Source organism: Rousettus aegyptiacus, unplaced genomic scaffold (assembly GCF_014176215.1).
Source record: "Rousettus aegyptiacus isolate mRouAeg1 unplaced genomic scaffold, mRouAeg1.p scaffold_m13_p_1, whole genome shotgun sequence".
NCBI classification, from domain to species: domain Eukaryota; kingdom Metazoa; phylum Chordata; class Mammalia; order Chiroptera; family Pteropodidae; genus Rousettus; species Rousettus aegyptiacus.
This window is the reverse complement of record NW_023416284.1, coordinates 160,212,225-160,227,602: the sequence shown is the minus strand read 5'-3', so window position 1 is coordinate 160,227,602 and position 15,378 is coordinate 160,212,225. Positions and strand designations below refer to the sequence as shown.

General features: G+C 34.7%; 2 protein-coding genes across 10 annotated transcripts in view; both read left to right on the top strand.

Moving 5' to 3' along the window:
• EPB41L2 (erythrocyte membrane protein band 4.1 like 2) overlaps positions 1–15,378 on the top strand; it is a 191,727-nt gene that overhangs the window by 17,792 nt on the left and 158,557 nt on the right. The window lies entirely within an intron of this gene.
• The window catches only part of LOC107497026, a 33,761-nt gene that overhangs the window by 17,661 nt on the left and 722 nt on the right, over positions 1–15,378 (top strand). Inside the window, exon 3 of the mRNA XM_016118379.2 lies at positions 4,817–4,942. The gene's annotated coding sequence lies outside the window, so the exon portion shown is untranslated. The remainder of the gene's footprint in view (positions 1–4,816; positions 4,943–15,378) is intronic.

Sequence of the window (15,378 nt, the reverse complement as noted above, 5' to 3'; positions counted from 1 at the left end):
TTTGCCATAAAAACAGATGGAAGCACTTAGAAATTTGGGAAGATAATAATCCTCTGCAAACACCGCATCCAAATACAAATTACAGAAGAGTTTCTAGTCCAGCTTAATTTCCAAAAAAGAAGGAGACAGCAGATGCCTTAGTAATTTAATTTCTTCAGACCACAAACCAGGTTTTCAGTTAAAGTGAGACATTTTACAGTAAAATCAGTCTTGATTTTTCTAACACAATATGGAAACATTTCCATTTTGCTAGTTAAATTTCCTATTCAGTAATCAAGTATTGTTAGTGACTAGTTTTTTCCCCCTTTTTTCCTTGGCAGTTGGAAATAAAAGGATTAAAGTAGGAAATGGGAGGTCAGAAAGCAACCATTACATGTGGGAAATCAAATGTGTTCCGCAGTGATCCTTCTGAAAGATATTTGTAATCCCCCTCCCCTTTTTATTATGGAAAATTTCAAATGTACAAATAAATAGAGAAGATAGTATGATGAACATCCATATCCCCATCGCCTAGTTCTTCACCTCCTCACACCACCAACTTTCTGAAAGTTAGGTGTGAGCTCACACTACTACTCACTAGAATCTTCTCTTTTTCTCATTTGTCAAGAGGCTTGTGGCATAGGCCTTACATCTTTTTTCTTTCTTTTGTCAGTGTTGATAAATCTTTTGCTAGATTTTATATTATTTTATTTTGGTTGGCATTCCTTAGGTAGTAGGTGAAGAAGTTCTATGATTGGGTGAAGATGCTCTGATTAGGCTTCATTGCCTGCCTTCACCATCTTTTAAAAAAACTTTTTATAATGGAAGCATATACAAACAGAGAGATAGGATAAAGTAGTGAATTTCCATGTACCCACCTTCTAGCTTATTATCAACATATGGTCAATTTTGTGTCATTAGTGTATCCCTAAACCTCTGTTCCCCTACCCTATTCCATGCTGGATTGTTTTAAAGCAAATCCCAGACATGATAGCACTTCATCCATAAATGCTTTTTTATATGTGTGAGATGAGTAAGCATTAAAAAAAGCAAAACCAAACCACAATTTCATTGTCACATCTAAAAAATTTGACATTTCCTTAAGAGCATATATTTAGCGAGTGTTCATATAATCTCATTGTTTCATAAAAGTTTTTGTATTTGGTTCGTTCAAGGTAGGATCCAAATATTTGATTGGTGTGTCTCTTAAATATCTTAGTTTCTTTCTCCTCTCTTTCTTTCAGTTTATTTGTTGAAGCTGTGCTGTTATTTTAGAATTACCCCATTCTGGATTTTGTTGACAACAACCCTGTGATGCTGTTTAATATGTTTCTCCTGAATTCCCTGTAAATTATTTAGAAAGGTAGACCTGAGCCTTAATCAGATTTTGGTGGTGGTGGTTTGGAGAAGCCTTCGTAGTTGTTGGTGTTTATTTCTTATTGCATCTTTTCAAGAGACACATATATGCTTAGCTTTCTTTTGGGGATGAAGTTTTGTCAGTGGGCTCAGGTGTTGTCAGCTAGCTTGATCTAGCCATTGTAAACTTGTCAAACTTTTGCATAATGTTTTTTAGCAGCCATTGATGATCATTGCCTAGATACTTTTTTCATTGCATTGACTTTTCACCATATATTTTTTTTTTTCTGAAGTAATTTAACTTATGGAACTCATGACTTTTCACCCCAGTTTTCTTATTATGTATTTGCAAAAAAAGTGGGCATTTTCTTATTTAACCAGAACATTAATATATAACAATAAATTGACAGTAATTCTCTAATATTATCTAATATCCAATCTATATTAAAATCTCTCCGGTTGTCTCCATGACATTTTATATCTTATCAAACCAGAGTCTTGTCAAGGAGCACATTCAGCATTTGGTTTTGGTTATGATTTTATCGACATCTTTTGTAATCTAAAACAGTCTTTCCTTCCTTCCCTTTTCACTTTCTTTTCATAACAGTGACCTATTGGAGAGATAGAAGAAGAGTCTGTTGTCTAGTAGCATCTTTTTTCTTCTGGATTTGTCTGATTGTTTCCACGTGGTGGTATTTAGCTCAGTCTTCTATATTTAATGTAAAATAGAATTTAGAGCTCAAGTCTTGATTAGATTCAGAATAAACATTTTTGGTAAGAGTCTTTAACAGCCAGGCTGTATACTTCATATTGTGTCATATTAGGACCTACAAATGTCGTTTCCTCACTATTAGTGAAGTTAAGATTAATTAGCATGATGACTAATCTCACCATAAAGTTATGTTTGTTTTTTTTTTTTCCTTTGAGACTGCCATATATCTGGGAGGAGTGAGACTTTGACAGGATATAAATATCTAGTTTCTTATCAGTCTTGCACCTAATAATGTTAGTATTCATTGGTGATTCTCACCCGAATCACTTAATCTTATTGGGAGTGGCAAAATGGTGATAAGATGAGATTTAGAAAAAAAAATTTGTGGTAGAATGTACACAATGTAAAATATACTATCTTAATGATTTTTAAGCACACAGTTCAGTAGTGGTTGGTACACCAACACTGTCATTAGACTGATTTTGTTTCTGTAAAACTGAAACTCTGTACCCTAAAAGGGACTTTTTAAGTTTTAGCAATTACTCTACTATATAAGCTTACAGTTTTCCATTTAAAATAACTTTCCTTCATCAATGTGGGCTATTTCATTACCATGAAATACAGTTTTTTATTTGAACTGCAGGATAAAAACTTAATTTTTTTCTTTACCAAATTTCAGAATAAGCCGTTAGTATAATAGTTATGCAAGTTTTTGTCTCTCTCTTTTTCTGGGTGTCATTACTGGCTTGTGAATTTTTATATGTTTAGTGTATTTCAATCAAGCACAGTCTTTCTTTTTGATACTCAAATTGTCCCAATGTTGGCCAGTGGAGCCCCTTCATGTTGACTTCTAAGTCCTTTCGACATGACCTTATTAGGCTTTGAAAGCAAGGGATATATTTATTTAAAAGCAATAAAATTTCCTTTGGAGAATAGGGCCAAATCTCTATTAGCCATAACACAAAAAGCATTTAAATTATGGAAACATATTATAGAGCAGAGTAAAATCTTGACATCAAGGCTCTTAACTTATCAACATATGGAAAAATATGGTGAAGTTAGATGATTTCTAAGGCCTCTTGTCATTTTATGTTTGGTAAACTTTCACCATCTCTAAAATTGCTTTACTACTTGGTTATTATTGGAAGAAAATATTTTAAGTGTTTAAATGTCAGATTTTGTCATAAATGTCTTTATTACTTTATTCGTATTATTATAGACTGCTTCCTGGCCATGGATTAAAGGACTGAATTTGGGAATGCAAGGGATTCAACACATTTCACAATTATAAAGTCTATTCTCAGAGGAAATGAGAAGGTGTTTGCAACCTAACCTTTGCCTTGTATTTCAACATAATATGGCCAAACATTCTGCGTGAAGAGGTCAACCTTGTAATGCTGGATCAATAAACTCCTGCCTTGTTTCCTGCAGAGAGCTTTATTTCCTCTCATTTGAGTAAACAGATGAAGTTTCATCAAGAGTTTAAATGTAAAATTGAATCTGTGAAAACCTGTTTTATAGAGCATAATACTTATGTCAAGTTTCTAAACCTCTGAGAAGTTACCCACTGTCTGACATTTTGAAAAGCATCTTAGTTTTGTAAATTGACTTTTGTCGTTTCCATTTTAGAGTTTAATGTAGATAATGGTCATCCCATAGGCAATAGTTCTTTTCAGTTTAGTAGGTTTTCTTTTCCAGAATAAATGCTGCTCAGTTTCATAATTATGTCCCCCGTGGTGACTATCAGGACTCTTTTATTAAGTATTGACTATGAATTGCCAGTGTTTTAATTCTTTGAACACATACTGAATGTTGGGCAGAAGTACAGATAATACAGCTGCATACCATACTAATAAAACAAAATGTGTGCTTTGAAAAACCATTTCTTCTCCAAGAATTGAAAGAGATACTGTGGAATTCTGTATTTATTCATGAACGAGTTAAGTTTTGGAGTAAATAAAAGATTATACTGTACTTTAGTTAAAAGTGTTCCTTTTCAGTGTTAGGCATAATTGGTTTGTAAAATAAGCTTATGAGACCATTTTTATAACTATAAGAAGACCACTACTTTTTTATTTTTTATATTTATATATTTTGTATTTACACAAGATATTTTTAAAGAATATAATGCTTGATAAAGCCATTACTCTTCTGAAAAGTCTGCTGAAAATTATTGAAGGTTTTTTTCCCATGAATATGATCTTTAAATATTTTGGCCTTTTAAAGCATGAAGATGAATTAAGTTTTTTGAAACAATATGGTAATTAGTAATTGAGCCTGATATTTTTTCAGTTTTTAAAAATATAGAGGCATTTATATACTTCAGAGCTAATTCTTTTAAACTCTAGTCCTTGTGAAAGTAAGTCACTTGTAGAAGGCAAAATAATTATACTCTGGGTAGAGTTTCATGTAAACACTTTTCTCTACGAGATTGATCGATTGATTGATTGATTGAATAAACAAACAAATTAACAAAATAAAATAAAATTCAACCTGGTAAGTGCCATTAATTTCTTAGGAGACACAGAAAACAAAGATATTAACTCTACTTATGGAAATTAGAAAAGGCTTCATAGAAAGCTGACATATGATCTGTATTTCATAAAGTAATTTCAGATTTTCAGAGCATCAACTCTATATTATTTATATAGTTTGCTTGTTTTAGACTAAGCTAATGTATTGACTGACTTTGATGATGTTTTTATTGTACAGAAATTTCTGAAGTGCTAATAGTAATGTGAATTGACTTCTAGTTTGAATTTGAAACAGATTCTTTCATGGAAGAAGATGGAAGTGATCAGCTGACAACTGCTTTTCTACCCAACACTGACTTATACATCTTTACTTCTTTCTGCCCCTGAGTGGAAAGGTGGCCTCCTTCCAGTTTCTGGATAAGTAAGCTCCTACCAGATATGCCCTAGAATCATATCCCCATCACTTCTGGCCCACTCAGAGATGTCCTTCTATTAATTAACAGCTTAACTGTTCTGTGTCTTTTTTCTTTGTCTGGACTGTGGTTCTCAATGCTGGTTGTACATTAAAATTGTCTTGGAAAAGAAAAAGCCTTGGCCCCAATCCCAATCAATTGTATTGGAATCTTAGAATCATAGAACTACAGAGTTGGAAGAAATAAAAGTTTTGTTTTATGAGGGAACCTGGAGACTTTAGGTTTTTTTGTTTGTTTGTTTTTAAAAAAACAATGCTTCTAATTAATGATTTGGGGCAAGAACTTGGGGTTTTGTAAATCTTCACGGCTGCCATTTCCCATCTTACCACCCCAGTATTATTGAATTCTACCCATTCAGTTTCCTAGTTGGTTTTATCCCCTTAAACTCCATTTCCTAGTATATCCTGCCCTTTATGCTGTTATTATTTTATCATGTTCTCTTACTCTTCAGATACTTCCCTTTTATTATGCCACTCTCCTGCTCTGTAACCTCCAGTAGCTCCCTTCTGCTGTAAGGGAAGTCAAAATCAGCAGTTTATTCCACTCACCTTCCCCAGTTGGTCCTGTGCTCTATCTAGATGATTCCTCTTTTTGTACAGACATGTTTTTTTTCCTCCCTGCATTTTCTTAAGGCATTCCATAAACTGTACCTAGAATTCCTTTCTTCTCTCACTTTGCCTATCTGATTCTGACACCAACTCACAGAATGTTAGCTCTGGAAGATTTTAGCAGTTATTTAGTTCAACCTTTTAAATTTGTAGATGAAGAAACTGAGATCCTAAAACATTAAATAATCCCCCACTGCTCAGGCCACAAACCAGATTAGCTAGCATCAGACTCGGGTTATAGCTCAGGTCTCTTGTTCACTTTCCCCAAGATCTTTTCTTTTGAAGATGGCTGCTTAAATTCTAGCATTTCTCTCAAACTGTCTCTGATCATCTCAGTTTGACAGTCTAATCTGGCCTCCAAACTTTGGTGCTATTTATTGTAGCATTTGTGCTCTGTTATTATAATTAACAATGGCGTTGCTGACCTTTGCTTACTTTGCAATTGTCACTGTGCTAATAATAAGCACGTTGCTTATTTCATTTTTACCTCACAACCACACAGTAGGATAGATATTGTTATCCATATGTTGTTATCCATGTTATAGATATAAGGAAACTGAGGTGTAGAGAGGTACAAGTCTTAGGTCAAGGTTTAGGTTTGAACTCAGGTGGGTCCGATCCCAAAGCCAAGTTCCTTTAAGTAAGCCCTTTGTAGTCTTTTACGTGTAAATATCCTCCCCCCCACCCCCCTTTAAAAGGCTCTTGATAGCAATGAACAGGTCACAAATGTCTTTGTATCTCATATAGCAATCTATTACAGAAGAGCTCAGTAAATATTTATTGATTTCAGCTGAGCATATTTTGAAGGTCAAGGCATTGGTGTATAGTGAAGAAGGAGGCAGAAGGTGACATGTAAAACCTTTCTCAAATTTAGGCTCTAGCTCTAGAAACAGGACAGAAGTGTGGGACCAACTGAAGTTTCCATGGTGTGATGTGGGCAGGAGAGTTCTGTAAAGTTTCCTTGCTTCGTGGCTGTGATGAGATGTTGTGCATTTATTTACCTGTGAGAGTTTGTACCTTTTTTGGCTTTGTTCATTGTTATCTTGGGTGTTGCCTTCTTCAAGTAGTCCTGACTCTCTCAACCAGAATATTAGCAAATACCTTTTCGTATAAGAATGGTCTTTTTAATCAGGAGAGGCCTTGGGCACTTTTCTCAAAATGGGATCTTGAACTTAGTCTTCTTTACTGAGAGCTACTGAGCTGGTGGGAAGCTTAAGCTGTGCAAAAGTACATTTTGATTATGGATGTGGGTTAGGTGGATGATTGTCCTTTTGTAGTCAGGCAGCTAGGTGTGAAGAATCTTTTGTCCCTTCCCCTGTTTGCACAGTGAAACCCTTAAGCTGTTTAGGCATATTGGTTTTCCATTTTTTCTAGGATTTGAGTTTAGTCTTCTTTGTTCTTTTGAAGTAACCCCCATAGGATATTGTGCCAGCTCGATTCTTTAGTGATGATAGTATGAGAATAAGGCTCCCTCAATACAGGGAGGTAGATTTAAGAGGTATAGACTGATCTCGAAGTATAATTTTTTAAGGAAATTTGAATATCTTATTTAAAATGAACGCTTGTCTGTATCTTCAGAGGGAGGATAAGTAAAATGTTCAAGCTAAACTAAGCGTAGAAAGAACACTAGTTTAGGAGACAAAAGAACTGAGTTCTAGTCCTTATTTATTATTGACCAGTTGTGTGGTTTTGAAGAAGTAACTCTGAGCTTTATTTTCTTCATTTCTCACTTTTAATGAGGTGAATTATATTATTTTTCCCCTCACAGTGTTGGTTTCAGATATCATATTCACAGTTTGTTCCTCATACGTGTGAAACCATAAGTAATACCTCATTTGTTTGGGAAAACAGGTCTCTAGTGTCAGTTTGCAACAGTATTAATTGACACGTAGTCAGAAGCTGGCATGCTGACTCTGGTTCATTGTGTTCATTAGGAGTGTTTTAACAGTCATAAATACTTTCTGTGCCTGTGTCTCTAGTAATGTTGGGGCTTGAGTTTTATTTTTATTGTGGTAAATATACATAAAAATACATACACTATATATAAAATCTATTCTAACCAGTTCTAGTGTACAGTTCAGTGGCATTTATTATATTCACAATGTTGTACAACCATCCCTATCTCTAGAACTTGTTCATCATCCCAAACATAGACTCTGTACCTGTTAAATAATAACTTCTTCCCTTTCCCCAGCCCCAGAAAACCTTTATTCTACTTTGTTGCTGAATTTGCCTATTCTAGGTACTTCATATATGTGGAATCATACAATATTTGTTCTTTTGTGTCTGGCGTATTCCACGTAGCATAATGTTTTCAAGGTGCATGTTGTAGCATGTAACAGAACTTAATTGCTTTTTAGGGCTGAATAATATTCCATTGCATGTCTATGCCACATTTTGTTTATTCATTCATCTGTTGATGACATTTGTGTTATTTCTACCTTTTGGCTATTATGAATACTACTACAATGAATTCTGATGTACAAATATTTGTGAGTCCCTGCTTTCATTTATTTTGGGTATATACCTAGAAGTGGAAATGCTGGGTCAGATGGCACTTATTAAATTTTTGAGGCACCTTCAAACAGTTAGTGACTCTACCATTTTACATTCCCACCAGGGTTCAGTTTCTCTACATACTCTAGCCTACATTTTATAGTTTTCATTAAAAAAGTTATAATAGCAATCCTAATGGGTGTGAAGTGGTATCTTATTGTAGTTTTAATTTCCATTTCCCTAATGACTTAATGATGTTGAACATCTTTTCATGTGCTTATTGGCCATTTGTATATTTTTTCTGGAGAAAAATCTCTTCAAGGTCTTTGCCCATTTTTATTTAAATGGGGCTGTTTGTTTTTTTTGTTGTCGTTGAGTTGTTAGCCTTTGATTTTTAAATGTAACATGAATAATGTACCATCATGAGTTAAGTATACTCAACATTGGTGTACACATCAGATTTTTACCTTAAGGTTGTTATTTTTGAAAGGCTGGTGGATTAGAAAATGGCCTCTTTCAAACAGTTTCTCACAAATTACTCTGTGATCTGGAATATTAGTAACTTGGGGTTTAAAGTCCAAAATCTGAGTCTAGCCTTGGGCAAGTTAATCTGTCGAGTGAGTCTAACCTGTAATATCCTAAGATGATGGTCGCCCTACCCCACTACTGGTTTTTGAGATTGAAGTATGAATCTGTAAGCACTTTGTAAAGTGTGTAGTGCCACTTATGAATTTTTAACTTTGGCTGGTTGAATATTGTGACCCGTTAAGCCAGTTTTTGAATTGTGAGAAAAAATAAATGAAGGTTTATGTAAGCAACTTTCTTCCAAAGAACCAAAATTATTTCATTTATTCCCTTTACATTCTCAGGGGCTGAAAGAAGATAAATGTACTATATTTTATGGATAAAAGAAAATGAAGGCAGAATGCAGCCCTTGTAACATTCCACAGATTTCTAAACTGCTATGCTAAACCCTCTTTAAATATGGCTTCATTGTGATTTTCTGTGGTTCTTGATATGATAATGTATAATGTATAGGAAACTATTTGACACACAAACATGTTCAACAGTTTATGTGGTATGCGTTTCTCTGAGATTTTCTCTTCAAAGCTGTTTTTAGGGACATCTTTCTCTGAAGTGAAGCTGTTTTGAGATTTGCTGTATAGTTTAAACAGATGCCTGTTTCATTTAACCCTTTTGGAATGACCTTTCTCATGTGGCTATGGCCTCTTCTTCCTCAAGAAATAATTTTATGGCATTTTAAGAGGGAAATGTATCTTTTACCAGTGAAAATTTTAGAAAAGCAATTTTTAAAAATTCTCATTTGCTCACTTTATTAAATGCCACCTTCAGAATTGGAGAAAGGTTGACATAGAAGATATATTATCAGGCCATCATAGTCAAAATTCTGAAAAATACAACTATAATTTCCATAGTTCATTTTGGAGTGAATGTAATTAATAATTCATGGTTGTATTATTTATTTATTGCTTTGGTTAGAAATGTTTATTTACAATTCTACTGAATTACTAGTTAGTATATTTATAAATTTTTTTATAGCAGTTCATATGATGGAGCAGTAAATGAGGAAATCAGAAAGTTTTGAACTGTAATGTTAGCTAAGAGTCATAGTTAATAAAATTCCCAGTTAATTAAATCAGATAATTCTCATTACTTAGCATTTAGCATGTATTTTCTTAACGTCCTTGTTGGCACAAACCTGTTGAATTTACTATCTTTATATTTGACTATTTTCGAGCCATTTTGAGTACCTAGCCAGACTTTTCTGTGGTACTGTTTTTTTGTTTTTATTTTTGTTTTGGTCCGTTGCTTTTATGTAGGTAGCTTGCTCTATTATGCCTTATGTGTTTAATATTTATGTTGTTTCATTCTTACCTGTTTCTTTTCTGCTCATTAGATAAATGAGTTCTTTATGTTAAGTACTTATAAACAGTTCAACCATTTTGCCTTTTTAGGAGGTGTCTACTAGGTATTTAACACTGTGCTACATTTTAATATTCTCTACTATTCTCTATAAACTTGCGAATCAGTTAGAGCCTTTGGTACTTCTGGGTGGAGGAGGTCATTTAATTTACTAGCAGTTCTTGCTGTCTACATGTAATTATATTTGACTAAAGTGCATTTTTACAGGATGAGTCTGGTGGAGTCATTATATATATGATTCAGGTTAACAAAATTATTTAATACTGAAGTACATGCTTGAGAAATTACATGTTTAGAAATGCAGTGAATTTAAAAGAGATACTATTTGATGATCTAAACTGTGCAGGGAAACTCCTTTGATCTTATTACCATACAAAGGAAGCTTCCGTAAAAAGAACTTGTCCCTAACTTTCTGCTTTCTGAACATAGACTTATATATTTATATATTTAAGTCCTGACTATTTAGTCAATGGAGAAATACTTTCGGTAGAAGTCTGTTTATATAGTTTTGGCAATTTATGGAGCACCTGCTCCAACAGTTGCTTTTAAATATTTTACAACCAAGGGTCCTAATGTTAGTGGTGAGAGCAGGGGGTTCAGGCAGCAGGGAGGGCAGCTGAGCCCTGCCATGCTGTGAGAGGCCTCATACCCCATGGTCGAGGAAAGGGTCAGACCCTGTAGTTAGTCAGAACTTGGAGTCCGCCTTTGCCTCTTGCTGGCTTTGCTCTGGAACACCTCCCTTTCTGAGCCTTTGGTTTCTCATAGGGTTGTTATAAGCATATAGTTCAGGTCCTGATATAGAACAGCCATAGTTGAGTTTTTAGTCTTGGTGGATACTTGAACCTTTTGTTAAAGTAGTTGAAGAACTAACTGCAAATGGTCTGAATAGGTGTGTGTGTGGGGGGTGGGTTTGGAGGGGGACTGTGAGTATGCGTGTGTTTTTGTATGACTGCAATCCATTTGTTATCTTCATTGGGTAAAGGTGCTTGCTGTATGGAAAAACAAAACAAATTCTCCCCTGAGGATTTCATTGTTAGATAAAGGTCTCAGAACAATAAAATCTTGGTTCAGAGTCTTAAGTAGTGTGGCACCAACATCTGTGGCCTATTAAAGATCAACTTTCAGCAGTTTGGTAGCAGTTAAATGTCCCTGGAATGTTTATGCAAGCAATTGCTTTGTAATTTGACAGGCGTATCAAAGTTGCCAAAGTAAATATATAAAACCTAAGTTATTTCTTTGACATGTAAATCATATTTAGGATTCCACGGAGGAAAATGCACTTTTAATATCTGGACTTAACTTGGCAATTTAAAAATAGAGCTGTGATAGCTCTAATCCTTTCTGCATGCTTTTAAAAATTTATTTCCATAGGATGAAATTATAGAATGTAAATTTAGCTTTTGAAAGGACAGTGATTAATATATTTACCCAAATGAGTTTTCAGATATGGCTAGTGGAATTTACTAAAAACACTTTTTCACAAATGCTCAAGTGAGGAGTGGGCAATATTTTCAGATTTTTGCAGAATAAACACGAAACTGTTAAGCTTCTCAGTCCTAAGCGAACAGGGAAGGCCTCAGGATTCCTTTGATGCTTTTCCCAAAGTATAGCCCACCAAAGGGGGAAGTAAGTCCTAATAAAATAAAGTCTTATATTTTCTTACTAGAATTATGGAAAGGAGAGAGAGATACAAAGGAAGACCATAACCCATGTGAATCGGGAATGTTTAAGTTTTTTTTTCTCTTTGGTGTTTTCTCTCTAATGATACCACTAATGAGTTATACCGATTAGAAGATGGGAAGGATGAAATGTTTGCCCTTTGATAAAGTCAGCCAAACACCAAAACTCCCAGAAAGACTTGCACTACCTTAAGAGTAGATTGCTTTTTACTTTGCAGTCCTCTCCAGCTGAGTTGGACAGTCTTTTTTTTTTTTTTTTTTTTTCGATTAAATTTACTGGTGACATTGGTTAATAAGGTTATATGTTTTGTAAGTGTACATAATACATTGTCTATATATTGCATCGTGTGCTCACCCAGTTTAGTCTTCCTCTGTCATCATATATTTGACCCCCTTCCCCCTCTTCAACTCCCCACCCCCTTCCCCTCTGGTAACCACCATACCGTTGTCTGTGCCATGAATTTTTGTTTTGTTTTGTTCATTTGCTGCTTTGTGTTTTATATCTCACACAACAGTGAAATGATATGATTCTTCTCCCTTTACATCTGACTTTTTTTGCTTACTTAGCTTGTTACTCTCAAGATCTATCCATGTTGTCTCAAATGGCAGTATTTCATCTTTTCTTGTGGCTGAGTAGTATTCCATTATATATATGTACCACATCTTCTTTATCCAATCGTCCATTGAAGGACACTTGGGTGGTTTCTGTGTCTTGGCCACTGTGAATAATGTTGAGCAGTGTTTGTGGTGTACCTTCAGTAAGTTGGCCATTCCAAATGCAGCAAAACTTTTATAGGATGTGTGGAATTGGGGGCATGGGATATATGTGGAGAATAAAGACATGACAAGTTCACATTATTTCAGAGTGAGAAACATTGCTTTCAGTAACTTTTGAGTCGTTTGGTTACTCAAGTATGGTCGGAGAGCAATAATGAAGAAAAAATATATGTAAATATGCATTTATCTATAGCAGGTAATGTACCCTGAAGAACTTTCTGTGAAACTGCTATAATTTAGTATACGACTTAGATAATTTAGGTATGATTTAGAGACTGCATGACCTTCTTTTCTTCTGATTATGGAGACTTAAAAGTTCTGTTGTGTGAGAGCTACTTCAGTGAGGGACACGTACTTCAACAATTTATTGTCTTAGTGTTCAGACTACGGGATCATATTTAATGATTTCATCATACATTTATAGTTTATACTTTCCCTTTTAAAATAATCAGTTAGAGTCAACTTCTTGTATAGTCTAGTATGTCCTGAGCATCAGACAATGGGATATTTTCACTTCATTGCTTTATTCCCAGGAGAGCAAAATCATCACACTGAGAGATGACCTAATCCATTAGTGACAGCACATGACTAGGTAGTCTCAGGGGAGGGAATGAGCACTGTACACAGAACAGAAAACTGCTTTGTGCCCATGTCACGAAGGACTTGTTTGGCTTATGCTTTTCTAAGGGGCCTAACAATTGCTTTATCCTTTCTGGAATAGTCGTTTAAAACAGATATTAATTCTGATGTTGCTCTACAGTGATTGGTAATGTGAATTGGTGACTTGATATCTGTTCACAGCAGTAACGAAGGACAAATCTACTTTGTGAATTGTAACTGCTAACTTTTAAATTCAGATACCTAATTTATTAAGACATGTTGGAACTCTGGTTTTCTGTTTACCCTTAACATTTTTTTGTCAGATTTTGCAATTATCTTGGCAGCCACCAAATAAGTATGCTACATTGTGGATGTTTGAATTTTTGTTTAGGTGCTAATGATAGGAGTTATGCAGAATTTTCACGTTGCGTTCCTTTGAACTATTTCAAGTCCTAGTAGTTTTGCATAAACTATGTATAATTGGGTATCAGCAGATAGTTGAATTTACCTTGGAATATTGTGAGACTCTTGGAAACATGAATAAATACTTTTTAGATAGTTTTAAAATTTTTGAGGGGGAGGGGTTCATGTGTATCCTTAGGAATTCAATACATTTTGTTGATTTTTTTTTTTTTTGGCTTAATAAGTTGAAGTTTTCCCAGTTTGGGGACTAATGTAAGGCAATGCTGGTTTTAAAAAAACATTTACCTAGGAAATTGCATGCACATACAGCTTTTGTAAGCAGTTATTATAATGAAAAATCACAGTTGCTTCACTTATTTTCCTGATGTGATGCAGAAAGTGTTAATCACTATAGGGCATAGAAACTGAATAAGGATTAAAGGTCCTACAGATTATCCTTCATTTATTTAAAAAAGAACAAGCTACTGTCTGTTAGTGGAGTATTATCTCTGCAATAAGCATTGGGACAAAAACTTAAACCACACAGGCATTTCATTTTTGCTGAGCCAATGTCCATATAAACTCTTCAGAGTTATGCCAGTCCTATTACTGTGACATTTGGCTCCTGGAGTCTATTAATCATTGGCTGCATTCACCATTCGCCTTGTATCTTTTTGGCAAACATTTGGGTCTCCGCAGGTTTATGAGGTAATGGGAAATACTTGTTTCACTTCCTAGGCAACAGCCCACTGAGACCCAAACTTCCGTGTTCCAAGGGGAGCTACAACAGTTATATTGAGGCCTGGCCCTGTGGAAAGGAAGCTAATTTGTCTTATTGTCAGCTTTTGTTGTATTATTACACACTTGGTTGTGATATATGCTTAAATGTGAATCTCAATTGTAGGGCTTGCTGTTATGACTAAGTGTGTTTCAGACTTAAAGGATTTAGTTACACCTAATTCTTTTTGCATGCAGAAAGAAAAAAAAAAATCAAACCAGCCCTGATATAGACCCATAATTTAACTTTTTAATATTTGGTTATCATCAAGTACTTTTCATTCATTACAAAAACATGTGTTTTTCCTGTGTATTTTGTCTTGCTCTATACGTAAAATGTACTTGGAACGAAGGTTATAAAAACAGTAAGAATTCTTGTGTCCGAGCTTATACAAAGTTAGACAATGAGCTAAATAGATAAAACAATGCTGGAGTAATTTAAAGACCAGTAATATGTATTATCGAGGTACCTAAAACAATTTACAGTAAGGGAAGTAGTTTGGGAAGAATCGATGAATTAGATTAGAAAAAGAAGGCTGGTGAGAGCGGAGGAATGGAGGTGAAATGATGCAGTCTGTGCTAAGACTGGGATGAATGCAAATGGACTGTACTATGGCTGGAGGACTGGGTAGGGAGTGCATTTCTTACAGATGAGAGGAGTTAAAATTTGATCTGAAAGGCAGTAGAGGTCCATTACAGTTGCTAAGTTATGGCAAGATGAAAATAATATTTGAAAAAGATGAATAGGATTTGATAGTTTGTGTGAAAGGCCTGAGTGGACGGGTTTACTGATACGCAGTGGCTTTCTTCACTTCATGACATTTATGTTTAATTCTCTTTAGCCTAGAGTTTAAGCCTCTGCCTTAGAGGCACAAATTGGATCTTGTCAGTATCTTATTAATAATGAGGCTTGGGAAAGCTGAATCATGCTCTTCCTCCTCCCCACTAAGCAAGAAAAACAATAAAAACAACAACAAAAAAAATCAAACTCCTACTAATAAATAAATAATGAACCTTTTTATTAGACTGTCAACTTATTAACTTATAGTGGGAAATAACAATGGGCAAGAGGAATAAATATGCACATCCTCCTCTCTGGTA